Source organism: Alosa alosa, chromosome 14 (assembly GCF_017589495.1).
Source record: "Alosa alosa isolate M-15738 ecotype Scorff River chromosome 14, AALO_Geno_1.1, whole genome shotgun sequence".
Lineage (NCBI taxonomy): Eukaryota > Metazoa > Chordata > Actinopteri > Clupeiformes > Clupeidae > Alosa > Alosa alosa.
Genome location: NC_063202.1, coordinates 7,886,235 through 7,900,509, shown reverse-complemented (window position 1 = coordinate 7,900,509; position 14,275 = coordinate 7,886,235).

Sequence of the window (14,275 nt, the reverse complement as noted above, 5' to 3'; positions counted from 1 at the left end):
TATGGGCGGAAAGTTTGGTCGTCGGAACTACAGGTTGAGAGAAGTAGTTGTTGCATCGTTCATGCATATTTTGTGGTTGTGTTGCACTAGTTTGACTAAATAAACCATTCATTTGCCTAAATTAACATTCATTCATCTTGAATGCAGGGGTGAAACGATGGAGGTATGGTGTTCAGACATAGCTGGGTCCACAACATCCACTCATTCACACCTGCGTGTGAGCAGAGGCTGACATTAAGAAATACTGGGACACGACAGTAACATTTTCTTCCATTGATTATAAATTGGTTGTGTATTCTCTTGCATTTCTATGTATTATGTAGCTCTGTCGATGCTGTAGTATATGTGCAGGACTAATCATCTTATACAGTAGCCTGACGTCATTAACACTGCAGTGTTTGAACTACAGAACCACCACCAAACAACTTGCGTCATACCATGGTGGTTTATCAACCACGCAGCACGCACTCAACTAAGGATGAGTATTATTTTGGGCACTATCACACTAAATCTGTGTGTGTGTGTGTGTGTGTGTGTGTGTGTGAACCCAGGTTATCAGGCTACATTTAGACTACAGGCAAAAGTGGTCCAAATCTAATTTTTGGGGGGGTCAAATGACCAGGTCAGACTTCTTCAGAAGTAGCATGAACACTCAAATCTTGCCCAGATCTGCTTTTTTAATATTTAGACCACTTCCATATGTGGTCCCGAAGGTCTGTGGACCCAGGTCTGATTTTTTTTCAATGCGCCTGCAGTGTGAACAACCAAGGCGGATTTGATTCGACTTTTATGTCAATCTACATCGACATTTGTCACAATTATGTGCAGGCGGGAGTTAGCTAATGTCATTGTTATTGTTCTTTTGCGCATGCGGGTCAGTTTGGAACCGCACACAGTTCACACTGGAATCTGATATAGGCCACATTTTAAAAGGTAATGTGAACAGCCAAACAAAAAATGGGATCTGAGCAACAAATCCGAATTGAGCATTAAGACTTGCAATGTGAACGTAGCTTTCAACAAGTTCTGTGAAAAATGCATATTATATGCATATGCAAGTCACTACAGAATATAGTTGAAAGTTAAAGTGAAAGGCATGAGCATAACATGTATTAATATTAAAATATACGTTATAACCATGACATGCATTAATACTGAGATAGACAGTGCAGTTAATGTATGTGTTGAATTATTCCGTTTGCTGACCAATGTAAATTGCAATCATAGTCCTATATGGTATAACATAATATTGACCGTAAAAACACGTAATTTGAATGACTCTTAGGGCAACTGCTATTTCATGATGACAACTACATTGATGGTGGATATCATTAATGTAACATGGGGAAATAGCACAGGACTTTAACAGTTTCACACAGGCTATAGAATGTTTACGTAGCCTATTTATGTGTTTATATGTATGCACTGTATTGATGTATATATTTGTGAATGCATGCAAGTACTAAGTATAAGTATATATACTCTTTTGATCCCGTGAGGGATCCATGTTATGTGGGCTCAGCTGTGCACATATTGTCCTTCTTTTGAGTTTTTTTTTTAAGTAATCTCAAGGGGAACATGACAAATGAGTATTTTGTGTCAGACATATATTCCCATTATGACTGTTACTGGCAGCCCTGAGAGTTTGCCCTAATTATTGAGTCATCTCTTTCCCTGTCAAACTCTAATCTCTGTTATTTATGGCTTGTTTGCTTTAGCCATGGAAAGAAATCCTGTGTAGATGACCACGAATTAAGCTGACCTACTGTTATTGATGGCACCACTGGAGTAGTAATAAAACAAAACACGCTCAGCTGTCAGCAACAGGTATCCTTGAGAGACACCAGTGGGGTGTACTACGAATCTCGATTAGTGGGTTAGCGAGGTATGTTGCGCTCAAAGCCAGGCTATGCTGTGACACGAAAGTGGATCTGTTTTAGTGTCGCTATATCACCATGGTATCTTATGCTGTCAGCCAAACCTGGTCGGGAGGAGGTTATGTGCTATGATGTGAGTTATAGCTCAAATCGTGTAATCTACCGTACACTGACCAATCAATTGTCTTAAAAACGAAGTTATCTCACGTGTAGGATTCTGTCATATATCGTACAGGTGGAACTCCGCCTCTATTAACATTTTGGATCTCGAATGCGCTTTAATAGTGCTGTGCGTGCAAATATCCCACTATGGACATGCATACCATACAACAACTGATGACAATTGATTTATTTGATGTTAAAGGTTAGACACAAAAAATGACCGCAGTGTAGATTAAGCTATCGCTCATGAATGCGGAAGTAATTGTTTTTAAATAGAGGCGGTCTTGTGCGTCCACTCTCCACGTTACACGATTGGAAGTCATCCCAACACCGAGAACGCACACAGATCTGAGCTGAAAGTCTAGTTTGACAAATATATCACATAACTGCAATCGTAGTATCACTTAACGTATACCCCTGAGTCAAGGCTTTGTCAAGCCTCGATATGTCTACATAGCCTAGATATGTCTAACATGCTTCGTAGTATAGGCTACCCCACTGCACTGCAAATGTGAATTTGAAATGAGGACCATATTATGGCACTAGAAATATTTTATATTTACTGTAATATTTATGATAAGGGACCGTTCGTTATTTATAAACGGGGTCACCGGAGGGATTTTGAGTGTTTCAATCAAAAGTTCCATGACCCTCCCCTGCCTGCAAGAACATTTTCAATGACCCTCCAGCAGTCTTTTCAAAAAAGACATGACCCTCCCCGGCCAATCATCAATTCCTTCCGCCCACGCTATAGAGCGCTATGAAAACACATCGACTTAAACAATCGTTCTTAACTCACCAACTGCTTTCTGATCTTACACATCACACTTCACCAAGATGGTGGCCATTTCAGTAGATTTACTCACTAACATTGTTGTGGAAACACAATAAGCATGGAAACTAAATGCACACTTCCTGCAACTGCATTAGCCTACTTGAAATAATTTACTCCTCTAGTAAGGGACCGTTCGTTATTTATAAACGGGGTCACCGGAGGAAAATAGGGGAGGGTCATGTCTTTTTATTCTTTGTTGAGGGGAGGGTCACCTAATTTTTTGTCTAGAGGGGGTCACCCATCTTTTGTATTAATGAAAACAGCAAAAAATCAAAGTGGCTTGTTTGATTGTTGATTTCTGTCGCCATATAACGTTCTCTATCTGTCAACATTGAACAATGAAAATAAGGGAGATTTCTCACGCAAAATACGGAAAACATCCGTCCCCATTAACGTTGGAAGGGTTGGAGCAACAAAGTAGCCTACTTTATTCACGCTTAACAGCCTATATCCATTTGGTCAACTTTATCTAGCCCTAAAAAAAGCTAACTTTGGTTTACTTGTAGTTTACGGTGTAGCCTAGCCTAACTTTTAAACAGTGTGCATGCTTATAAAGCATACTTGTGCTTCATTCATCCACACATCCAGCTCCTAACGTTTTGACAAGCATTTCTACCAATTGACCTTGTTCCTGCCCATCTCTAGCTTTGCTGTCTCCATCCTTTCTGTTTTTGTTGTTTGCAAAAAAATATATAGTAGGCCCTATTTATTGGTAACCAGCAACAAGTGCAATTTGTTAATCGCTGTCATTCTCTCTCCTGCCAACAAAAATGTGTTACGCTCCAAGTAGCAGTGCGTAATTCTGCTTCATAAAGCAGAATACAGAATACAAATACATTGGTCATATAAATAGCCAGTTTATGGTCTACAGTGTAGGCTAGAGTTGGTAAGTTATGGTAGGCCAACTTGGAGTGAATATACAGGGGGATTTCTTTGGCTCTTGGCCTGGCAGGTGCGCACGTAGACATAGCCTACGGGCCGAACACTGCAAGCGCCCAATGAATCGTGGTTTCACAACAACCACCACGTTGTTAACTTAAATAGGCCTACTGTAGGTTAACATCACTCTGAGTTCGCATTCAAGCAAGCAAAACGATGATTTGAATACATTTGTTTCTCTGGAAGGGCAAGGGGTAACAACAGGACAACACAGAGACAGGCCAGAATGCAGGACTAATGTTATGAGAGTATTACAGTAATATGGGATATTCTACGGAAAAATATTAAAACGGCAAGACAGCGGGAAAAAGTTAAAATGATAGGCCTAAACCCGAAAAAAAGTTGGCATGTTAGGTATTTTTCGGTCCCTGTGATTATTTGTGAAATTGTGCAAACGGTCTTTTCAAGTCATTTGAGAAGGAAGGAGTGTAGCAAGCTCCCAAATTGACGCTCGTCTGAGAAATTGAGTTTTGGATAATGTTCAGCTTTGGGAAGCCAAAGCCTAGAGGAAGGAAGCCTAGAGATCGAGTCCATAGCAACAAGTTCATGTGTTGAATTTGTTATTACCCAGTGTGCTTTGTTGAATGGTCTCAAAGTTTTATTGTTTTATTTCATGTGAATACTTACTAGAGGAGTAAATTATTTCAAGTAGGCTAATGCAGTTGCAGGAAGTGTGCATTTAGTTTCCATGCTTATTGTGTTTCCACAACAATGTTAGTGAGTAAATCTACTGAAATGGCCACCATCTTGGTGAAGTGTGATGTGTAAGATCAGAAAGCAGAGGGTGAGTTAAGAACGATTAATTAAGTCAATGTGTTTTCATAGCGCTTTATAGCGTGGGCGGAAGGTATTGATAATTGGCCGGGGAGGGTCATGTCTTGTTTGAAAAGACTGCTGGAGGGTCGTTGAAAAATTTCTTGCAGGCAGGGGAGAGTTATGGAACTTTTGATTGAAACACTCAAAATCCCTCCGGTGACCCCGTTTATAAATAACGAACGGTCCCTAAGTATTCACATGAAACAAAACAATAAAACATTGAGACCATTCAACAAAGCACACTGGGTAATAACAAATTCAACACATGAACTTGTGTGGTGGATTGGACACATTTTTATTATTTATTACATTTGCTATGGACTCGTCTCTAGGCTTCCTTCCTCTAGGCTTTGGCTTCCCAAAGCTGAACATTATCCAAAACTCAATTTCTCAGACGAGCGTCAATTTGGGAGCTTGCTACACTCCTTCCTTCTCAAATGACTTGAAAAGACCGTTTGCACAATTTCACAAATAATCACAGGGACCGAAAAATACCTAACATGCCAACTTTTTTTCGGGTTTAGGCCTATCATTTTAACTTTTCCCCCTCGCTGTCTTGACGCTTTAATATTTTCCCCTGTAGAATATCCCATATAACTGTAATACTTTCATAACATTAGTCCTGCATTCTGGCCTGTCTCTGTGTTGTCCTGTTGTTACCCCTTGCCCTTCCAGAGAAACAAATGTATTCAAATCATCGTTTTGCTTGCTTGAATGCGAACTCAGAGTGATGTTAACCTACAGTAGGCCTATTTAAGTTAACAACGTGGTTGTTGTGAGAGCACGATTCATTGGCGCTTGCAGTGTTCGGCCGTAGGCTATGTCTACGTGCGCACCTGCCAGGCCAAGAGCCAAAGAAATCCCCCTGTATATTCACTCCAAGTTGGCCTACCATAACTTACCAACTCTAGCCTACACTGTAGACCATAAACTGGCTATTTATATGACCAATGTATTTGTATTCTGTATTCTGCTTTATGAAGCAGAATTACGCACTGCTACTTGGAACGTAACACATTTTTGTTGGCAGGAGAGAGAATGACAGCGATTAACAAATTGCACTTGTTGCTGGTTACCAATAAATAGGGCCTACTATATATTTTTTTGCAAACAACAAAAACAGAAAGGATGGAGACAGCAAAGCTAGAGATGGGCAGGAACAAGGTCAATTGGTAGAAATGCTTGTCAAAACGTTAGGAGCTGGATGTGTGGATGAATGAAGCACAAGTATGCTTTATAAGCATGCACACTGTTTAAAGTTAGGCTAGGCTACACCGTAAACTACAAGTAAACCAAAGTTAGCTTTTTTAGGGCTGGATAAAGTTGACCAAATGGATATAGGCTGTTAAGCGTGAATAAAGTAGGCTACTTTGTTGCTCCAACCCTTCCAACGTTAATGGGGACGGATGTTTTCCGTATTTTGCGTGAGAAATCTCCCTTATTTTCATTGTTCAATGTTGACAGATAGAGAACGTTATATGGCGACAGAAATCAACAATCAAACAAGCCACTTTGATTTTTTGCTGTTTTCATTAATACAAAAGATGGGTGACCTCCCCTCCTAGACAAAAAAAAATTAGGTGACCCTCCCCTCAACAAAGAATAAAAAGACATGACCCTCCCCTATTTTCCTCCGGTGACCCCGTTTATAAATAACGAACGGTCCCTAACCCAGGGAAATGTTTTGGCATTAATACATTAAGATCATTAAAACATTATGGTTGATTTATTGAACTGACATTTGAAGACAGAACTGACTGTTGCATTTAATTAAATTGATCTCATAAACTAAAGAAAACATTTAGCTTACATAAATCAGTATTATAGCCATTGTCATAGTACAATTATTGGATCTTAATGAATTGGTCTTTGACCTAGTCTTTGTTAGCTACTTTTGACATTGATTACATGCGTTTACCTTTTTCCTACAGCTTTGCTAGTAAAGCTAGTGATAAATTACTAACTATAGGTAAATGTGCCTCATACTTTATTTCTCATTTACTTTTGCCAGTAAATACTCTGGTAACCCATTTAACTATTCTTCAGATGGGTTCTGTTAATTTCATTAACAACCGTGCTTACCGTTTCATTCACAACCGTGCAGTGCTCGCTCTGTTTCACCAACCCTGTAAGTTATTTTTCTCATGATGACATTACAAACATTCATTACATGAATCATGGTTCATTAATTTGATGCTTATTTCAGTTCAGAAAAAAATTAAACAGATTAGTCCTTTAGAATTCATTTTTTTCAGCATTAAAGCATTCACCTGGTTTCATGTAGATACTGTAGGGCCTGTACTGTAGTAGTGTGCAATTAAGAGCAGGTCGGTGATGCACTTTAAATTCTATAGAGGGTTATAAAAGCTTTTTAATAGGCTAATGTGCAGCTAATCAGACACTTGCTTTTAACACTTTTTTAGTTTTGACCAAAAGCAATTATGGCCTAAATGTTATGTCCCCTGTGAGAGGCTGAGCCAGATGGCTCTCATAGCTCCCTCTGTAAAAATGTTGGCTGTTGTCGAGAAGATCTCCACTCAAACGGTTCCCGATCCCCCAGCAGTCTGAGATAAGAATTGAAGGTTTGCCTGGCTGCCCCTTAAAATTGACTGCCATTTCTCTCCTTGCCTGTGTTGTGCAAATGGCCAAATCAGCTTTTCTCCTGCAGACATGCTTTTGTATCCATTATATGAGGATTTGGCTTATCCGTGGGTCTTTTCTGTGTTTCTGGAAAACCCTTTCAACGCTACCTTTTTGAAAATAGCTCTCAAGGATATTGGAATCACCAGATTTTATGTGTAATTGAATAAGCTGGTGAACTCATCCACCCTCATTCCCCTGTCTTTTGTATCACTTGCCCCAGTTTTTGAGTTAGTAGGCCTATACAGCACCAACAGTGATGAAAAAAATCACCATCTGCTGGCTCCCTATAGTGTGCATCATCAGTTTTGGACTCACATTGAGGCAGTGTGACCTGTGTAAGTTTAGCTGGCACATGTACCCTGGTCCTCTGCCTTACCTGCACTCAGATGCAGGGTTCTCTGAGTAAGACACTCCAGAGCCCGGAGGTCAAACTCTTCCCAGCATGCGCTAATGAGGCGGCAGCAGCGGCGAGGGTCTGAGTAGGTGTGTGTGAGGGGATGGGTGTGTGCTTGTTATTTCTGCGCTAGGTGACTGTGTGTCAGGGGACTTGCGGGGGTGTGCTTGTTATTTCTACGCTAGCTGTACCCCTGGCTCCCGCAGTGGAAGGGTGAGGGCAATAATACTCTGTCCAAATAAAAGACGAAGTGAGCGAGAGAGAGAAACAAATGATCTCCGTCCAAACACTCGGTTAACCAAACCAAATTCTACAATTCTAAAGTTATGAGAGGACATAGAGGCTTTCTGTGGTATTTGTAGCTAAATTGTATTGATCTACATTTGCATTTACTTTGATTTATTTAGTGCTTTTTTGCAAATAGACTTGCAAAATTAGAAATATATTTCATTTATTAATTTAGCAGATGGTTTTATACTTTTAAAGTGACTTCTTCTTGCTCCTTTAGACTCCTAAGTGGAGCATAGGGCAGCAACCACACCCCTCCAACGGATTTGGTTTTGAGCAGTTTTCTTCAGCTGGGCCCATGTCTGCTCGGTTTTCTTGGCTTCGCTCTCAACTGATCTTCTCCAGGTCTGTTTTGGCCTCCCCACTTTCCTCCTCACCTGTGGATTCCAGTCCAGTGCCTGCCTTGTGATGTTGTCTGCTGCTTTTCGTAAAAATGTGTCCAATCCACCTCCACTTTCTCTCCATCACATGGCTGTAGGATTCGGGTTTGTTCTCTCCCACAGGTCCCACATCTTGTCAGGACACCAGGGGCCTGTACTACGAAGGGAGCTTAACCTACCCAGATGTAAACAGGGTTACTTTGTTAAACCGGGGTTGACAAAACCTGGTTATCTTAAGTGGTGTTAATCGGTACTACGACGCTGATTATGAAGTTGATTTGTTGAGCCGGGGTTAACCTAATTGGAGTTTGTGCGCGTTCACATAAAAGGGGCGGGTTGCAGCGCAAGTCACCACTTTCAATGATGACGCGATCACCTTATTTGACGGATGAGGAATGCGCAATTATTGTGCCAAGTTATGAGGAATTAAAACCCACTCTACGACAAAAATCAAATACGTCAGCAGTGAACAAAGCAAGGCAAGGCTGCAACGTATTGCAGATCGGGTAGCCTAAATGCTACTCTCTGTTTTACAGCTAACAAGAAAAAGGTGTCTTTGAACAGTACTGTAAGGCACCAGAGTGTTTTACAGTAGCAGAAGAGTTGGCCATCGCAAATAATAGTGGAAGGCCGATTATGGAAGGGGTTGAGGGAGGCATTCGGTCGGATTCTGGTGCTGTGGAAATGTGTAGCCTTTATGTGCAGGGTACAGTAATATGACATTCAATTCAACAAGTTTGTTAAAATGTTGATTTTATTTATTAGGCCTACTGTAGGCTATGTCCGATTTATTTCAGGCTATTCTTGCTCAGATGTTCAGCATACTGTAGGCTAGGCCTATGTCCGATTTATTTTCGGACATACAGTTGGATATTCTTGCTCAGATGTTCAGCATCACCGATTAGATGGAATAGATCCACGTAAGGGCATTGCTATGACGGGTGACATTAGAGACTTCTGCCTAGATCATCTGACAAAGATAACGAATTCCTTCGGCTGACAATCTATATCTTCATAGAGAATATCGTCCAGGTATATATACATATATATAGTCTATATATGGCGGTCTCTAAAACCCCTCGCCCTGCGAAGAAGGCCCCTCACCATTTGTGCTCCAATGTGGTATGGATCATCCAGGTACGCCGACATTGTCTCGAATTGTTAGTGGAGGGGTGGTACTTATAAAGGGTGTGGTTAACGGAAACCTCGGGTTAACCAAGAACATAACCTGCTCGGAGCTGGTTTGAGATGCAGCGTAAATTGCCATGGCAGCGTACCTCGGTTAAAACATATCCACCTTTCGTAGTACGGGTTAATCGGGAAGTTATGCCACACGTGATCAAGTTACTCTTGAAGTTACCCAGATAAGCCAGTAACCCCGCTTCGTAGTACAGGTGTCTTGTCACCTGTTAGTGAAGGTCTGGAGTGGTGTTGGTGTCGGTCACTCTCAGGTCTCGGATCCATATAGGAGGACTGTCTTGATGCTGGTATTGAATATCCTGAATATCCTGATCTTGTTTTGGAGGGACAAAGCCTTGGAGTTCCAAATGGGTCTCAGTGTGTTATGTCTTGCCTTGTTTATTCGGCTCTTGATGTCCTGGTCTGATCTGCCATTTTTACTGACTGTGCTTCGTGAAGCAACTTACATAAGTCAATTATATCACCAGGGTCATTGTCTCCAGAGCTCAGGGTTAAGTGCCTTGCTCAAGGGCTCAACAGTGGAAACCGGGTATTATATTGAACCTACATCTTTTTTCTACTGCATGCTTGCCCAGCTCTAGCCACTACGCTACCACCGAATAACATGCAAAGGAGATCTTTGATTGTGATTATTGTGGACTAAATCAGGAGGTGAAATTTGCTTAGCCGAAGAACAACACTGCCTCAGTTGCACTGTGCATGAGGGCACTGCACATCTTTAATACCGTCTGTGAAATTACCTTTTAACTATTACAGTATACACTAGGTTTTTGTGGGGGGAAATCATTTTGAATTTTAGTTCCCAGCGCAGCTAATATAAACTCACCTGCACCACCAACCCCCTCTTCTAAATGTCTGAATTTACATCTTGCAATAAATCTTTTTCTGTTTCCCTCTCTGTCAGTGATGTTTATCATGCTTGAGCACAAGAATTAATGAGGATTCCTGCAGGGAAAGCATCTGTTATAGGGAGACTCACAGGTGGAGATGTCAGTCAAGCTTTGCAGGAGACCCAGTGTTGAGACAGTTTACAGTGGGAGGAGTAGCATCCCAATTATATGTGAGCATCCTCAAACCAACGTATATGATGAAAAAGATGATCTTTGTTGACATGGTTCTATCTTCTCCCTGAACTACAAACACACACACACACACACACAGGTTCGAAATGATTGCCTTAAATGTCAAGAACTGCATGGCATTTCCCCTAAGATTATATAATTCATTCTGCTCTCAAACCAGTTCTGTTCAGAGGCAGTTTAATGTTTCAGGAAAAAAGAACCCTCTCATTATAAATAAAAAAAAAAAAAACACTTAAATTTTAGCCAAGCAGTGAATTCAACTTAAGCTGAGCTAGACAGGCATGCATTTATCATTTTCACATTTATTTGGACTTATGTGGCAGAGATTTGTTATCGTTCGGCAGAAACGTACCGTATTCGGCGCGTACCTTTGTTTGAGTTATCAAGGAACTGCACGACATCGTTGTTGCTAGCCAACTAGCAAACAAACGTTTAAAAGAAAGCTGACACCGACGAGCCGTCGCCATGACACGATGCCTCCCCTCAGCTGTGCACCAGGCTGCGACTCATGCGTCCTTCTCAGCGAAAAGATAGTGGAACTCGAAGCCAGAATAGTGCCCCTCCATCAGATTTAGAAGGATGAACAGTTCCTCGACACCATTCTCTCCGTAAGTACCTCTCTTACACACACTGTAATGCCAGATGTCCTGATTCCACTATGCCATGCACTAATGCAATTTCTGTCCGTGTTGCCTCTCCCCGGCCTCTGCTGAGAACCAAGCCTGCTCTGCTGGCCAGCTCCACTCTACACCAGCCTGAGCCATGGCGTAGAAGCAAGCATCACAGGCACGGCAGACGGTCCAGACGGCACCCAGGCCTAGCCCAACCTATACGACTGGAAAATCGCTACGCCATTCTGACCGAGGATGAGGAGCCCCTTCCGCCCCGAGACAACCATCGTGGTCCCTCCTTAAAGTCGGCGCCCCCCCGACCCCCTCCTCCCCAGACTGTCACGACCAGCAGGTCAGGGTTGCAAATTGGACCCAAATGCAGACTCAGTGAAACCAAAGTGGAAATAAACAAGAATTTAATGTGTCTTCTTTCACACATAAACTTCTCAGAAAACTAAACTAGAACACAAACTCTTAGACTGACAATAGCATAGCTGACTAGCCTAGAAATCTAGACGCGCCCCTAGCTGCAGCAAATTACATTTGCAGCCAGGGCTAGTCTAGCAACTCTCCGTTGGCTTGTGAGCTCCAGAAATCGAAACTTAATCAGGCCAATGAAATCGTGTATAGAGTTGGCTTAACATAATGATTGATGGCAGAGTTGCAACGGTTTGGCTTGATTTCCCTGCTACTTGAAAACAAATAAGACGGATGTTGCTGCTGGCGAACAGTGTGACACGAGTTAAGCTTTTATTAAGTTGGCAAACGTTTGAACTAGCCAACTAGCTCCGCTGGTGGGAAACGCATGGGACTCATAGCGCTGCCGCTGTCCTATTGCGTGCAGAGGGAATTTGAAAGACAACTGATTATCCCGCCCCTCGGACTGAGCACTGCGAACGGTGAGTGCCCAGACCCTACATTTTAATGTGGGTCTGGCTCGTCAGGCTAATAGCTGACAAGAACATGGCACGAACCTGACAAGAAATGAAATAATCCAGCAAAGCATCCAAGAGTTTAAATACACAACACTTAACAAGACTGACAAGGCACAGGTGGAAAGCATTGAAGGCAATAACTAGGGAACATGGCTCAGGTGAGGGGCGGAGACAAGCAACAAAAGCACATGACCAGGGTAAACAAAGAAGCACATGGTTCAGAACACAGGAAGTAACAAAAGCACATGACAAGGGTAAACAAAGAAGCACATGGTTCAGAACACAGGAAGTAACAAAAGCACATGACAAGGGTAAACAAAGAATACATGGTACATGACACAGGAAGTGACAAGGAACAGAAGACATGGCAAAATACAAAGACAAACCACTACAGGGCACAAACATAATACATAAGATACACAAGAAACATCAAACATGAACCTGGATCTAGAGATCCAGGGCATGATCGTGACAGTACCCCCCCTCCAATGGACGCCACCTGGCGTCCCCAAAACCCAAGTCCAAAAATCCAAGCCGGGTGGGTGGATGGGGGTCAGGACGGAGGGACCCGTGTCAGATCCAGCGGCAGGGGATGTTGACTGGATGCTCACGAGATCGGGGCAGTGACCTGGAAGGTAGAAATGGTTGCAAACGAGGATGACCTGCCAACATGGCAAACAGGCAAGGTGACTTCAAAGGATAGCCCGGAGATCGAGCAGACAGGAACCGGCAGGGCAGGCGAGACAGGCACCGGCACGGCAGGCGAGACAGGCACCGGCAGGGCAGGCGAGACAGGCACTGGCAGGACAGGCGAGACAGGCTCCGACAGGGCAGGCGAGACAGGCACTGGCAGGGCAGGCGAGACAGGCGGCACAACAGGAGACACTGGAACAGGCACAGCAGGAGACACTGGAACAGGCACAACAGGAGACACTGGAACAGGCACAGCAGGAGACACTGGAACAGGCACAGCAGGAGACACTGGAACAGGCACAGCAGGAGACACTGGAACAGGCACAGCAGGAGACACTGGAACAGGCACAACAGGAGACACGGGCACAACAGGAGACACTGGAACAGGCACAGCAGGAGACACTGGAACAGGCACAACAGGAGACACGGGCACAACAGGAGACACTGGAACAGGCACAACAGGAGACACTGGAACAGGCACAACAGGAGACACAGGCACAACAGGAGACACTGGAACAGGCACAACAGGAGACACTGGAACAGGCACAACAGGAGACACGGGCACAACAGGAGACACTGGAACAGGCACAGCAGGAGACACTGGAACAGGCACAACAGGAGACACTGGAACAGGCACAGCAGGAGACACTGGAACAGGCACAACAGGAGACACTGGGAGATACAGGCATGACAGGAGACTCGGACGCAGGCACAACAGGAGACACGGGCACAACAGGAGACACTGGAACAGGCACAACAGGAGACACAGGCACAACAGGAGACACTGGAACAGGCACAGCAGGAGACACTGGAACAGGCACAACAGGAGACACAGGCACGAGGACAGTCACAGGGACAGACACAGTAATAGGAGCAGCGACTGAGAGAGGAATGGTAACTGGAACGCTGATGTGGTTACAGCCAGACACAAAGACAGGAATACGGACAGGCACAGTGACTGGGACTGAGATTGGCACGGTGAGTGGGACAATAAATGGAAAAGTGACAGACAGGGACACTGACTGAAACTGTGACCAGTACGAATCTTGGAGTGAAAGTTGGTTCAGGGACGAAGGCACACTTGGGAGGGCAATTGGGCGGATTAGGTAGGGAAGTGGCCTTGGGGGCAGACGCAGACACGGACACAGGGATGGATTCAGACACACATGTTCCCTTAGACACAGAATCAGGAACAGACAGAGACAAACGCTCAGGGACAGGACAGGACTCTGACACATGAGCAGGCTTTGACACAATAGCAGGAACTGATACAGGGACGGGAACATCTCATGGACAGAAACAGAAGAAGACATAGAGTCAGACCCAGGTAAAAAGACAGATAGCTTGCAGTCTTGTTCAGCAGCAAGCAAGGCATTGGTTACCTTGCACCAAACACTGGCCTTGGGTGACTCAGAAGAAA